Genomic DNA, 13,257 nt, shown 5'->3' with positions numbered 1-13,257 from the left:
CCCCGCTGCCTTCATGTTTTAATAGAATACAGCGGAACCCGAGCGGGTTACGTCCACTTGGCCATGATGGCTGGCCACACCCTTGGAATATACTTTTTGACTATGTGGATACAGAAAATATTCTACAGCTACAGAACAGTAAGTCATATATAATTTATTTGTTTTGTGTGGGAACAGTTATTTTTTATCATTTATTCAAGTGTTATGTGATTGTTATTTGGTATTGTGTATTTTAAGTGTTGATATTATTTTACACAATGGATTGAGTTTGTTGTTTGAGGTTTTTGGTTGGTGAGGTTTAGATTTTTTTATGTAAATCATATATATATTATTTTATTGTATCAGTCTTATTTAATATTGGATTTATAGTTAATGTTTTGACTGATGTAATAAAATCTTATGTTTATGATTTACATAAAACCAATTGGTAATTTTGGTTAAGAATAAGCTATACCTATTTGGGAGTTTTGTAGGTTAGCATTTATTTTATAATATGGTTTTGGCTATTATTTCTAAGTAATCTACCCCTTTGTTGTTTATGAAGTGTTTTACTTTTTTGTAGGATTTCTATAAATGTTTAGAGTGAAAATTGGATTCTGCCTAGTGTGAATTAGAAGGCATTATATCATCCTTCTACTGTGCTGTTTGTTTTGGTTTCCTGTGCCAAGGTGCAGTCAAAGACATTCCACCATAGTATTTGGAATTTGGTTTGGTGTCTATGTCCAGAGAAAAGTAGTTGACCATCCAAAATGACTTCAAAATAATCCACTAGGGGACTTAGTTTGTGTTTGTTTTGTTGATTGAAAGGGGTTTCTATTAGTCAATTGTAATGGTTAGCTTCCCCAGTGACAGGGACATAGGCTATTGCTATAATTTGTATTTGTAAGACAAATTGACTGTTTGTAGCATATTCCACATTTAAGACTTATTACGAGTTTGGTGGTCCGAAGGCTACCGGCTTAGGGCACTACAGAGGCATTTTGCAGCACACATAGAAAGAGGAAACATCCTTGTGTGATTGTTTTTGTACAGGAAGGTTTCCCATCCTGCACAAAAACAGTCAACCCTACAACGCAGACACCCTTGTTCCATGGCACAAGGGGGCCCGCATTGGCGAATGGCAGTTCATTGTGCGCCAGCACAGGGTAAGATGACAGGAATGTGCTGTATCTGGTAGATACGGCACATTCTTGCCCTTTTTTTTGCCATAGGGCAAAATCTTGTAAATAAGGCCCTAGAATTTTTATGCACCCACAGGCTATTACTGCTCTTGAATAGACTCCGTTCATGAATGATGTTGTTCTCCTAATTGTGCACTTGAGTGTAATTTAGGTGGCCAAAAAGGGATTTTTCTTTTATATTTTGCAATAATGTACTTACTGAAACGGCAAAATTCGAATTTTAGAATTATAAAGAATCTGTCACTATTAAGAATTTTCTATTGTCATTGAGTTCACTTAGAGCTGGGAAAGGAGCGGTGAGATTGGGAATTGCATAACAATGTATGAGATGCAGAGAAACTCGGACTTTGTGGGCACTGGCCATCTTTACACACAACCATTACCACGTTGGAAACACAATGGGCCTCATTTATGAAAAGTGACACATCGCTGCGCCCTCCTTGCCAAACCAATGATGAGTCATATTTACAGTATGACGCATCATCGCAAGGAGTTACAGATACATCAGTATTTCTGACATATCTGTAGGCGCAAAAATTATGCATTGCTGGAGTATGTCACAAAAGTGATGCAACTCCAGCAATGGGTCAATTCACATGGGCAAGTCCCATTTCAAATGTGCCTGCATCAGTATTACGCCTGCTGTGAAGCAGGCATAAGATATTGACACATTTTTGCATCCAAGAAGTGACGCAGTGAAATCTCATAGATTTAGCTCCGTCACTTCTACGAGGCTTACTTGTGCCAGAACGCCCACCCTGCATACATTATACCTAGCACAGGTATAATGTGGCGCAGGGTTTACAAAGTGACGCATCTACTTAGATGCGTCACTTTGTAAATATGACGCAAGATGGCACATTTTTTACGCCGCTGGTGCGTCACAAAAAGTGATGCACCGGCGGCGCAAAAGTGATGCAAGGGCTCATAGATAAGCCCCAATGTTACTAGAATAGTTTGGCTTAACCCCTTTTCTGCGGGGGTAATTCCCCATCGGTGCGGGGGGGGGCCCGCGGCGCCGCTGTGCTCGTGACGAGCTCGGCTCGTCATGACTTACAGTGGAGCTATGCTCATGACGAGCTGGGCTCGTCACAACCCCGCCCATTCATTAATTCTCCCGCACAGGGGGGGAATCAATCGCGCGTGGGCGGGCCGAAGCGGTTATGACGAGCTCAGTTCATCATGAGCACAGCTCCACTGTGACTCATGACGAGCTCAGCTCGTCATGAGCACTGAACAGGTTAACTGTACATACAGGGTGAAAGAGGAAAAACTTAAAATTTCATTCTAGGATTGGAGACGGGCCTCTCCACAGCCAGAAACTTTCATAGGGAGAAAATAATTTGATTGTGCAAATGTATAGTTCCTCCTGATTAAACTAGTGCAAACAAAACCTGCAGTAGAAAATCAACAAGTTTTTGACACTCCCAAGAGTGCTCAACTGGTAAACCCCAAAATGAGACAACTTCAGATTTCCAATGTTTTAAAGAAACGCCTCTGCGAATCAGGGCATAAACAAGTTCTGTTTTTTTTTCCATACGATGCATGAGCAGCCCAGCCACTCCTGTTTATTTATTTTGCATTCTGGGTGATGTAGTCCTTTTTAATAAACCAAAACTACAAGCCCCAAAAGAAAAACAATAGAAGTAGGACTATTGGTGCTCGTGAAACCTGACAAGTGACAATGCCAGAGTGCTGTGTTCCAAATATCTTTACGCTTATCTATTCAATTATACGTTCCACTGATTTCTGAAAATATCTTCCTGCTTCAAAAATACTAGTGCACCTGCGCGCAACTCCTTGACTCCACAGAGAGCTGCAGGATAACCTCCTTAACCCCAATTCACTGAATCCGACACTTCCTGGCCAAGGTTAATATTACTCCTCCAACATTGTCCCTAATGAAATCTTGCAAGATACTTAGGGTCAGATTTACAAGCCCCCTGCGCCACTTTTACGTCATTTTTTTCCATGTTAAAAATTACGCAAAAGTGGCGCAGGGGGCTTGTAAATCTGCCCCTTAGTGCCTTATTATGAGTGTGGCGGTGTGGGACCACACAACTCCCGACAGCCAAACCTGTGTAAGAAACGCCCACCAGATCAGCAGTTTTCTCCTGGTCTGGTGAGCAGTTCTTTGGCATTCCCAAGGCGGTGCCTATGAAATAGGCACCGCAATGGGAGCATCAAAGACAGTATCTGCACGGCATGGAACGCTACAGTCCATGCAGGTACTGCTGTGCATGCACATGGGGGACATGGTGCACCCCCTGGGCCCGATTCACAGAACTAACTTAAGACAAAATCCTAAACTTACTACTTTTGGTATTCACAGAAGTTAGGATTTTGTCTTAAGTTTGTCTTAAGACAAACTTAAGACAGACTTAAGACAGACTTAAGTTAGGATTTTGTCTTAAGTTTGTCTTAAGTCTGTCTTAAGTCTGTCCTAAGTTTGTCTAAAGTTTGTCTTAAGTTTGTCTTAAGCCTGTCTTAAGTCTGTCTTAAGTCTGTCTTAAGTTTGTCTTAAGACAAACTTAAGACAAAATCCTAACTTCTGTGAATACCAAAAGTAGTAAGTTTAGGATTTTGTCTTAAGTTAGTTCTGTGAATCGGCCCCTTAGTGTGCATCCACATGGCCCGAGGCTCTACAAGGCCCTGAAGAGTTCCCTTTATTTCCTCACTGCCACACTTTTCCGCCATGAAAAGTGTGGTGGTGAGGAAACTTGTAATATGCTTGGCAGGGCCACAACGGCCCCTCCAAGCATATTGCGTCCTCCGGACCTATGCACAACCTCCAAGGAACGGCAGTTGCGACGGTTGCGGTGGTCCCAGAGCGGCCCAACTGCCCCAGTCGTAATAGAGCAGTTGGGAGAATGCCACTGTGAGTCTGGCGGCCATGGACCGCCTGACTCATAATAAGGGCCTTAAACAGGCTCCAAAAGCAAACAGCGCTGCGGTACTGGAAGCTGCTAATCTGTTAAACGTGTAAATACAAGTTGTTGATGCAGTAAAGAAGACACAAGCAATCTTAAATAAGCTTGATTGATCTGCTCTCCTGAATCACAGAGATGGATTTATACATTTAGCAGATTAGCAGCTCCTGGTACACGCCGAGGTGTTTGCTTTTGGACCGCGGTTACCATGCGCACCGCTCACTGTTTTCTGATTGAAGTAATTTATATCGCTGCACAGCTCATCAAATTTACAAAGTACTTACTACTTGCACTCTTAATGAAAGCATTATCTTTTATTTGTTACAGATTGAATTTGTGCGTGTTACGTCTGTGGAAGGGCGTCCCGACAACCGCGCGGGAAATTGATGTGTTGACGGCGGCCCGCTCAGAGAATTGTTTCCAGAGGAACTGTGTTTAACCCTTTAAATCCTGGACTCTCCAAGTTAAATAAGATGATTTCCAACTAAATTAGGATTGGTGGTTGTTTCAAAATGCACTGTTTACTTCCTACAGCTGAATCCCCTTATAACTTCCTGAATCAAATCGCTAAAATGTTTTATCTGTTGCTTGGTTGACAAGAATGACTGCATGAGTTTTTTTGCTGGATTTTATTTATACATTGACCAAAAGAAGGGCTCCGGAAGTAGTATTTAGAAAACATTTGGATTAGTATAGATTGTTGGTGTAAAACTAATCCAGCTGCTATCAGCAATGAAAGACACACAAACATTATGTATAAATATATTTTTGTAAAGTAAGACGTACGCTGGACTGGTTAGACCAAATATGTATTTATAGAACAAAACCTAAATCAGTGCAATACATAAAATATATACAAAAGAAAGATACATCCTTCCAGGAATTACATGAACGGTAAAATATCAGATGCACACCTTTCAGCCAGTAGTCACAGAATTAGAGACAATGAGGCATATTTACATGAAAATGGCACAGCGCGGTGCAGCAAGTAATGTTGCTACTCCGAGCTGCGTCATTTTCAAAACCCAGGCATGCGCCGTATTAACAAGAATAAGGCGAATGACTGCGCTCACCCATGCGCCAGCGCATCATGGTGCAAGGGGGCCTGCGTTGCAAGGATCATTGTGTTTGTGCAGGAAGGGACACCTCCCTGCACAAAAACAATCATTAATGGCGTTTTGCTCCTTCTACGTTGCGGTGGGTGTTCCGCCGCAACACCCATTGCTTTTGACATTGCCCCCTATTTACAAGAGTGACATAAATATGGGGCAGCGCCATAAATAAAGCCAGGAAAAAGATGGTCTTTGTCTGGCGAAACAAGTAGAATGATTAATTTCTCCTCGTTTTTGCTGTTTCTGTGTGTGCTGCATTATGCAGCACACATAGAAACAGCAAATTGCCTTTAGTGATTGTTCATGTGGAGGAAGATGTCCCTTTCTGCACATAAACAATAATTTAAAAATGACGAGTTGCATCTTCTTTGTGTGCTGCACAAAGCAGCACACATAGAAGTTACAAATCGCCATTATGGATTGCTTATGTGCAGGAAGGGACACCTTCCTGCACATAAACAATCATTTCCTGCAGCGCAGACACCCTCGCATTATGGTGCAAGGTTTCCTGCGTTGGCGCTAGGCTAGCACTAGGGGAAATGCAAGGGTGCACCGCATTCTTGTGAATATGGCGCATCCCTGCGTTTTTAAACTGAAGGAGCGTGGTATTAGCAATTTTGGAGCTACACCGCGCTCCTCCAGTTTATTGTAAATATACCCCCCGGGGTGTTGCTGGGAATGCCCACAGTAACACCCATTGCACGCCATTTTGCCACAGAAAACTGTGCTGCAGAGGGCCATATTTACAAAGCTGTGTTAAGCCAAACAAAGTGGCTTAGCGCTGCCTTGTAAATATGGGCTAGCATAGAGAGGTACCGGAGCCTCAAAAAAAGTGACGCTCCGGGTGCGATAGGGGCTTGTAAATATGCCCCACACTTCATTGAGTGGTGACTAATGGTACCCAATAACAGTCCATCCGAAAATCCTTCCAAACGTAACGGTTCATCCATCAGTTGTAATATGTGGTTGGATGATGGTAAGAGTGGATATGTCATTGGCGTTTCTGTCTCTTAATGCTGGAAAGTGCACAAAAAAGTACAAAATATTATTTTCAAAAACTCCTTCAGGAGCACTTCTTTTTGTCATATCATTATTCACTCCGTCTCATGAGGGATTATTGGGGAGCCCTATTGTTTTTACTGAATTTTATTGATAAGTACAGGGCACAAAACTTTCTAATGTCTTTGAAATGTCAGAAAATATGTGTCAGATATTGGAGTGGAAATCATGTCGGTGGGAATATTAATTGCCATTATGTCTTTGTGCACATCTATACATGTATTTCACTTTTCTCAAATTTCTTGGTCATTCTCATTGTCATTTTTTTATAGAGAACTGAAGGTCTTAATTTCTACTCCAATCATATATACCACCTGTTTGATAGAATGAAAGTGATTTTTAACTCCATATGTATCAACAAATATGCTAAGTGCAGATATAACACCTCATGTACTAACAAAGTTGGCAGTTACTAATATGAGCATTTTACTTTGAAAGTTTAAGAGTCCTGCATCCATGATAAATAAGCTGCAAAAGGGTACAGGCAACTTTGAGATTATCCAAATAAAAATGGAAGAAGGACTGCACATATTGAAGTGATAATTTCTTCTGGGTGTACGTTTCTGCTGCAGCGGAATAACAGATGGTGGCCCACCATCTCCACCCCACCACCTCTTTCTCAGACATGAGGGAGGTGTGAGAATGTTAGTGGTATTCTTGTGCAGGCAACCATCTGCTTTACCTTCAGCAGCAGAGCAGTGCAATCTCACAGCTGACACAGACTTACACTCCAAGATGGCGGTGGTGCATTCAGAGCCACTGTATGCACGGTACCTGTTCTCCACTCTCTTTGATACAGAACAGAAAGCAGGGCGCTTGGATCATTTTTGGGTAGGGAATGAGGGTTTTGCATAGTAGCACCGCAGGACTTTTCTTATTTTGTGGGGCGATGGAAGAGTGATGCCATCAGGTGGTATGGGAGGGTGGAAGGATACCTGGTATTTTTTATCTAGAAAAGGTGGCCAGAGGGTGGTGGTAATAGGTGGCTGGACACCAGCTAAATATATATACACAGTATACATATGGGTTTAGCTTAGCATACATAAGAGATTTGGAGTTTCCATTCAAACCATTAATTAAGAAACAACAAAATTAAGGAGCAGAACATAAATATCCTTCTATGATACTCCAAGAAATACCAAGACATTCGAGATGATAAAATAGTGAACAAACAACTGCAACTCATATCAATTAAACTCATCATATCTTACTTCCTACATAAGCAATTGCTATACTTTTTCACTTATGTGCAGCATGAAATTGTAGCTATGTAGCAGTCAAAATTCGCAATGTTCTGCATGACATCACTGACCTCTCAAGCGTCACTTTCTTGTATGATGTCACTTGGAACACTTGGTGAACAACATATACATTATGAAGAAACACCCACCTACCGTTCTGCACATTTCATGTACTACCGTTAAACAATGTAGACGAACCTGGCAGCTGGCATCAACTTTCCTAATGTCACAATAGTGTACAACCAAATTGATGATGGTGTCCTTGTTTGGTTCAGCAACCCCTTTTAATTAACTCTACAGTGTCTTCAGAGACCTGTAGGAAGGAAGGTATGGCTGCCCTGAGCTCCAGCATCATCTCTACCTTTCTACAGGTCCTTAGTAATGTCAAGAAGCCCTTGTTGGAAGACACACCCGTTGATGACAATCATGTAGAAATCTAACTATGCTTAATGTAGAAATTATCCTCAAGAAATTTAGTGAAGATTCAATACAATATAACAAGTGATCAAAAAACTAAATTCATGACTCTGTTGCAGAACGTTTAGATCGAAAAAGTTGTGCCTAATAATTTATTTCTGGTACATTGGATTATTTAAATTGTATAGCAGTTAGTCTTGTGGTTGTAGTTATGTAGGAGCACACTTTCTCAAACACAAAATACTTTTAAATAAATGATTACTGACAGGAAATGCATACTAAACATGCTGTAACATAATGAATAGTGTAAAGAATCATATTTTGAAATGCAAGACAGAATACTTTAGAATTTACATATAAAACCAACAGAAAGTTCATTTTAAATGTTCATCATTAGCCATTTTCATTGTTAATGCTAAAATAAATGCAACCAAAAGAAGGATCAGCATATCCTACTATAGCCATATATCTGGCCATAGCATGCTATACTGGCCATTAAAGACCCGCTCCAGCGTTCTGTGAGGGCCTTTATCGCTGGATTGGGCCTTCTGCTGTAGCAGGCTATACAGTTCATGAAAGGCCCGCTCCAGTGTTAAAGACCCGAGTTGAAGGCGATGGACTTTAAAGCTGGAGCAGGCCTTTAATGGCTGGTATAGCCTGCTACGGAGGGCTATAAGGCTATTAGAACACTTTGCCACTAGTAAAATAAAGGCTTCACGCAGCCTGAGGGGTTTGATATCTAATTGGGCTCTATGAAGCCTAAGTTCACAGCAACAGCTGTGACAGTAAAAACATTGGAATGTGGATGCTACGGGCCCCTCCCAGCCGTTAGAAGCGCAGAGCACTCCTTTGTCTTCAATGGAGCGCTCAACATTCCAATGTTCTAAAAAGTATTAGAACATTGGAATGTTGAGCGCTCCATTGAAAACAATGGAGTGCTCCGGGCTTCTAATGGCCGGTGGAGGCCTGGAGCATCAACATTCCAATGTTTGTTCACAGAAATAGCTGTGAATAAAGGCCTCACAGAGCTCGAGGGGATTTCCACCCCCTGGGGCTCCATGAGACTATTGTTTTACAAATTAGAACATTCTGCCCTCTAGGGGCGTAATGTTCCAATAGCCTTAAAGGACCTCCGTAGCTGGCTCTACCAGCCATTAAAGTCCCGCTCCCTTGTTAAAAGCCCTTGCATTCGGCTCGGTCCTTTAACACTGGAGCGGGCCTTTAATGGCCGGTAAAGCCCACTCTGGTCGGGCTCTAAGGCAATCATAAACAGATACAACTAGAACATGCTTGATTCCACTAACGTGACACAGGATGAGATATTAGGAAAAGATCTGTCTTAATTTGGAACTGGATTAATGTGCAATTCTTGTGGGACAAGTGATGCATGGCCCTGCTCCCGTGTTTCTGAACCACTGCCTCCTGCCCTGGTAGTTGCATCTTCCATACAACATTCTAACCTGCTTGATACCTCCCCCTGGAACCCTGCATTAGTAGCTCTGTCTAGTAAGTATCCTCATAGGCACTCCACTATGCAGTGTAATTTTACTCAGCATTTCTCTTTAGGAGCATTTTATTTAGGGGGCACATTGGCTGCTGGGTGGTGTCCCTTTCCGTTCTATTTTATGACAGACAATTAAAGCAGGTGTGCCTCTTCCCAACCTAAGATGGAGTCACCTTTCTGTTCCTACTTTGAGTCCCTTCCCAACATGGCTTCTTTTCAATCTATATAATTTCTAGCTGCACTCTTATGCATCTCAATAGCTCTTATTCCTGCACTCATTTTGTTCCTCTGGATGCTGTTCTTGTCTCCTGTTCATCTTCTTCAATATGTTTTGAATTAATGGCACAGAAGGTTGCTCTGGCTACTTGAGAACCTTCTCTCTAAGGACATCTAATTAGAATTCTGATCCTTATGTCTTCTTTTCCTGTACTCATGTGATCCATCAAGGAAACACAGTAGCAGAACAAAGCAGCTATATTCATCTTTATTGTAAGAAGAACAAAGAGACCTTGTGAAGTCCTGCCTTTGGCACAGATAGATATGCATCACCGGTGTACAGTACACAGAGCACAGGATGTGTGATTGGAGAGAAGGACTTCTCTCTGTCCTGAGATTGCCTTTATTTTAAGAGTTTTCTAGTCCAAGAGGAGCTTTGAAAATGGCACCTGGATAGAAAATGGCAACCACCAGCTTACACTCTCCTCCTCACTTATTTTCAAGAGGCTTTCACAGGTCACAATCATCCATTGTGCTAAGTCAAAGTTGAGCGATAGTCATTTATTTTATATCTAATCAAGTAATCATTTTCTGCACTGCTTTTAACCAACATAAAGCTTTGATAAACGTAAATAGCGATTGCTATAAAAACAACATGAACTGTTGTGCAAGGTTCACATTAGGACCAGTGGGTTCTAAAGACTATAGTCATATATTCCACTTTGATCTGTTTTGTGATTGGCTGTTTAGCCTGTCTCAATGAGAAGATTCGTATTTGCATTTGAAATTCTAGTATTTATGGCATTGTGGGTTACTTATGTTATATGTAGATAAGGTTAAGCCCTCAGGTGGCAGGCAATTTTTATTGAAAGTAGATTATTTCTCGTACTGTGATTTCTACTTTAAATTCTGTATGGCCTCTATGCTTCTTTTGAATACGGACACAATAAAAGCCTGATCACATAATATTAATCACAAATAATGAATACTGAATATCAATTCAGCATAATTGTTGGAAATTGGGATACTGGTTGAGGGGGGCCAACCCTACTAATGCAGCAACCGCAATCTCTGTCAGGGTGAAACACAAGCAAACCCCAAATTAATATGTGGTGACCCTCTGGTAGCTTGGCATAAAAGCAGCCAGGCTTAACTTAGAGGTAATGCGTGAAGTATTTATGCAGCACTTCAAGTGGCGGCTCCTCGAGGGAGTGCTGCGGGGCGGTGGGCGGGGGAGGGGCAGGGTAGGGGGTAGTAAACTCTGGCATATGGCCGAACGGAGTTAAGTAAATAAATATATAAATAAAACTAATTACATTGCGCGCACTGCATCGCCATTCGATCTAGGGGTGTCTTCTCCATCTCTATTAATGCACTATAGTGCCATTTCACTAAATGCCTAGCTGACCCTAATGTAATCAGCTTGTAGAACCTCATGAATGTGTGGTTCTTGCCAGCCACTCTGCCATAGATCCCCAAACGTTCCCACCACCGAGTGGTAGGTCACAAACTGCTCACTGGGTAGGCCATACTGAGATAAGAAGTTGTCCAAGGGGATCAAAGTTCCATGTTGGAAGCAGTTTCCCACCATGTTGATCCCAGCAGCTATCCACTCGGACAACTGCACCTTTGAAAATGGAGCATGTGGAACCCTGTGTGGAAGTCCAACTAGGTGTAAACCGGGTGCATAGAGAGGAACTCTGGCCAAGCACCGGGGAAATCTCCTCCAGCTGCGCAACGCCATCTGCAATCCAGAATGATCACTGAAGGGTGTAGAAGCCTAGCCAGCAGCAGTCGCTGGTTATGGACTAGGTTTGTTGTATTTAGCAGCTTGAGTTTCCGTCCGTCCTGCCTTTGGGCTAGCCATTGCAGTTAGGCAGCCGGGTAATATAATTCAAGCTCCAGGGTCCCTAGTCCTCCCTCCTCTGGTGTCCTCTGCAGCACTGCCAACGAGACCCTGTTTCGTCCTCCGTCACAGATTAATTCCTGGAGTAATCCATTGAGACCCGCAATCCATGAGGTAGGTTCACAAAATAATATAGAACCCTTGAAAGCATGATCATCTTAGACAGCGCTATAACGCCATCAGCTGCATCTTCAGGGAGCGCAAAAATAATACACGTCTTAAGGGACCGCATGACTGGGTTCAAGTTTCCATCTCGTAGATCTTAAACAGTGTGGAATACTTGTTTCCCTAAATATCTAAAGGTACGAGGGACCAGGTCAGGTCCACAGGAAAGCCCCCAGGGCACTGAGCTTCGCTCATTAGTGGAAAGATGTGAGTTTTGGCTTTGTTGAGCTTAAGTCCTGCCAAGGCAGAATACTTGTCCATAAGGGCTAATGCCTGCTCCACCCCTCGACATCCATCCCCCAAATATAGCAGTAAGTCATCGGCATAAAGGGAAATTACATGGTCCCTCCTCCCTAGGCACATACCATGTTGGCATCCCCACTGCCTATAAAAATCTGCTAGTGGCTCAACAGAAGTGGAGACAACTAGAACCCCTGTCTGGTACCCCTATAAATGTCATGCATGTGTGAGATCACCACACCTGTTCTGACATATGCCATTGTATGCGGATATAATAGTTTCACCCATCTGATCCAAAAGCCACCTAAGCCAATTCTCGTCATTGTGGCATACAGGAAGTCCCATCTCACCGAGTCGAATGACTTTTCCAGATCTTCCAACGTTATAACTTATAAGAGCCTCCGGGTATTAGCCCGATTACAGATGATGCATGAAATGGAAGAGCCTACGAATATTGCCAGAGGTGGACCTGGTTGGTACAAAACCATTTTCGTCCCTATGTATAAGACCTACCATACGAGGTAGGAGCCTCGTAGCCAAGACTTTGCTCTAATCTTTTAAATCCACATTCAACAAGAAAAGGGGGCGAAATTTCTGACATGCGCACCACAGATCATTTTGTCTTCAGGAGGGGGACAAACAGAGCGTCCATAGTGGAAGCCGGTAGCACGCCCTTATCTGGCCAAGGGTGAGTTGAGCACACAGCAGCATAATTCTGGAAAAGGTGAGTGAGCCTATAGGCCTCACTCCAGCGACGCAGAGTAAATCTGTCTTGTTCACTATTACTGTTCACTCTACGGTACGCTGCCACCAACGCGCTTGTGCTGCCTAACACCAGGTGAAGGCGGTGGCCTTCCACCACTGTGAGGTTAGAGCTTTTAGCGTCACTCCCAGTCCAACAAGACTGAAATCCACGAGACAGGCCTATGTCATGTTTCACACGTATGATCCGTGTTTACCTGTGACAAAAAAAATCAGCATTAGGCATCCAGGCAACAGTACAATTTGGCACTTGGGGCAGCGGTACACGTCTTCGGCCATTCAGAGGGTTTTTCAGTCCCAACACAAGTATATTTGCATATTATCCCCTCATATTTTAGTGATTTGTGCTGTGATCACCTATCAGGAATAGGGCACTGATTATAATACAAATATGTATTAATTCATGTCTATTTGTATATATTTTAGAGTACTTTTCGGACTGTACTTGGAGGAATGATGTTTGTGGAATCATTGGGAATTCTGTAGTGGGCTTCTACAATGCCTTCAGTGTCCAGAAAAATAAT

The sequence above is a fragment of the Triturus cristatus genome, chromosome 9, assembly GCF_964204655.1.
Source record: "Triturus cristatus chromosome 9, aTriCri1.1, whole genome shotgun sequence".
Classification (NCBI taxonomy): domain Eukaryota; kingdom Metazoa; phylum Chordata; class Amphibia; order Caudata; family Salamandridae; genus Triturus; species Triturus cristatus.
This window is presented reverse-complemented; position numbering follows the sequence as displayed.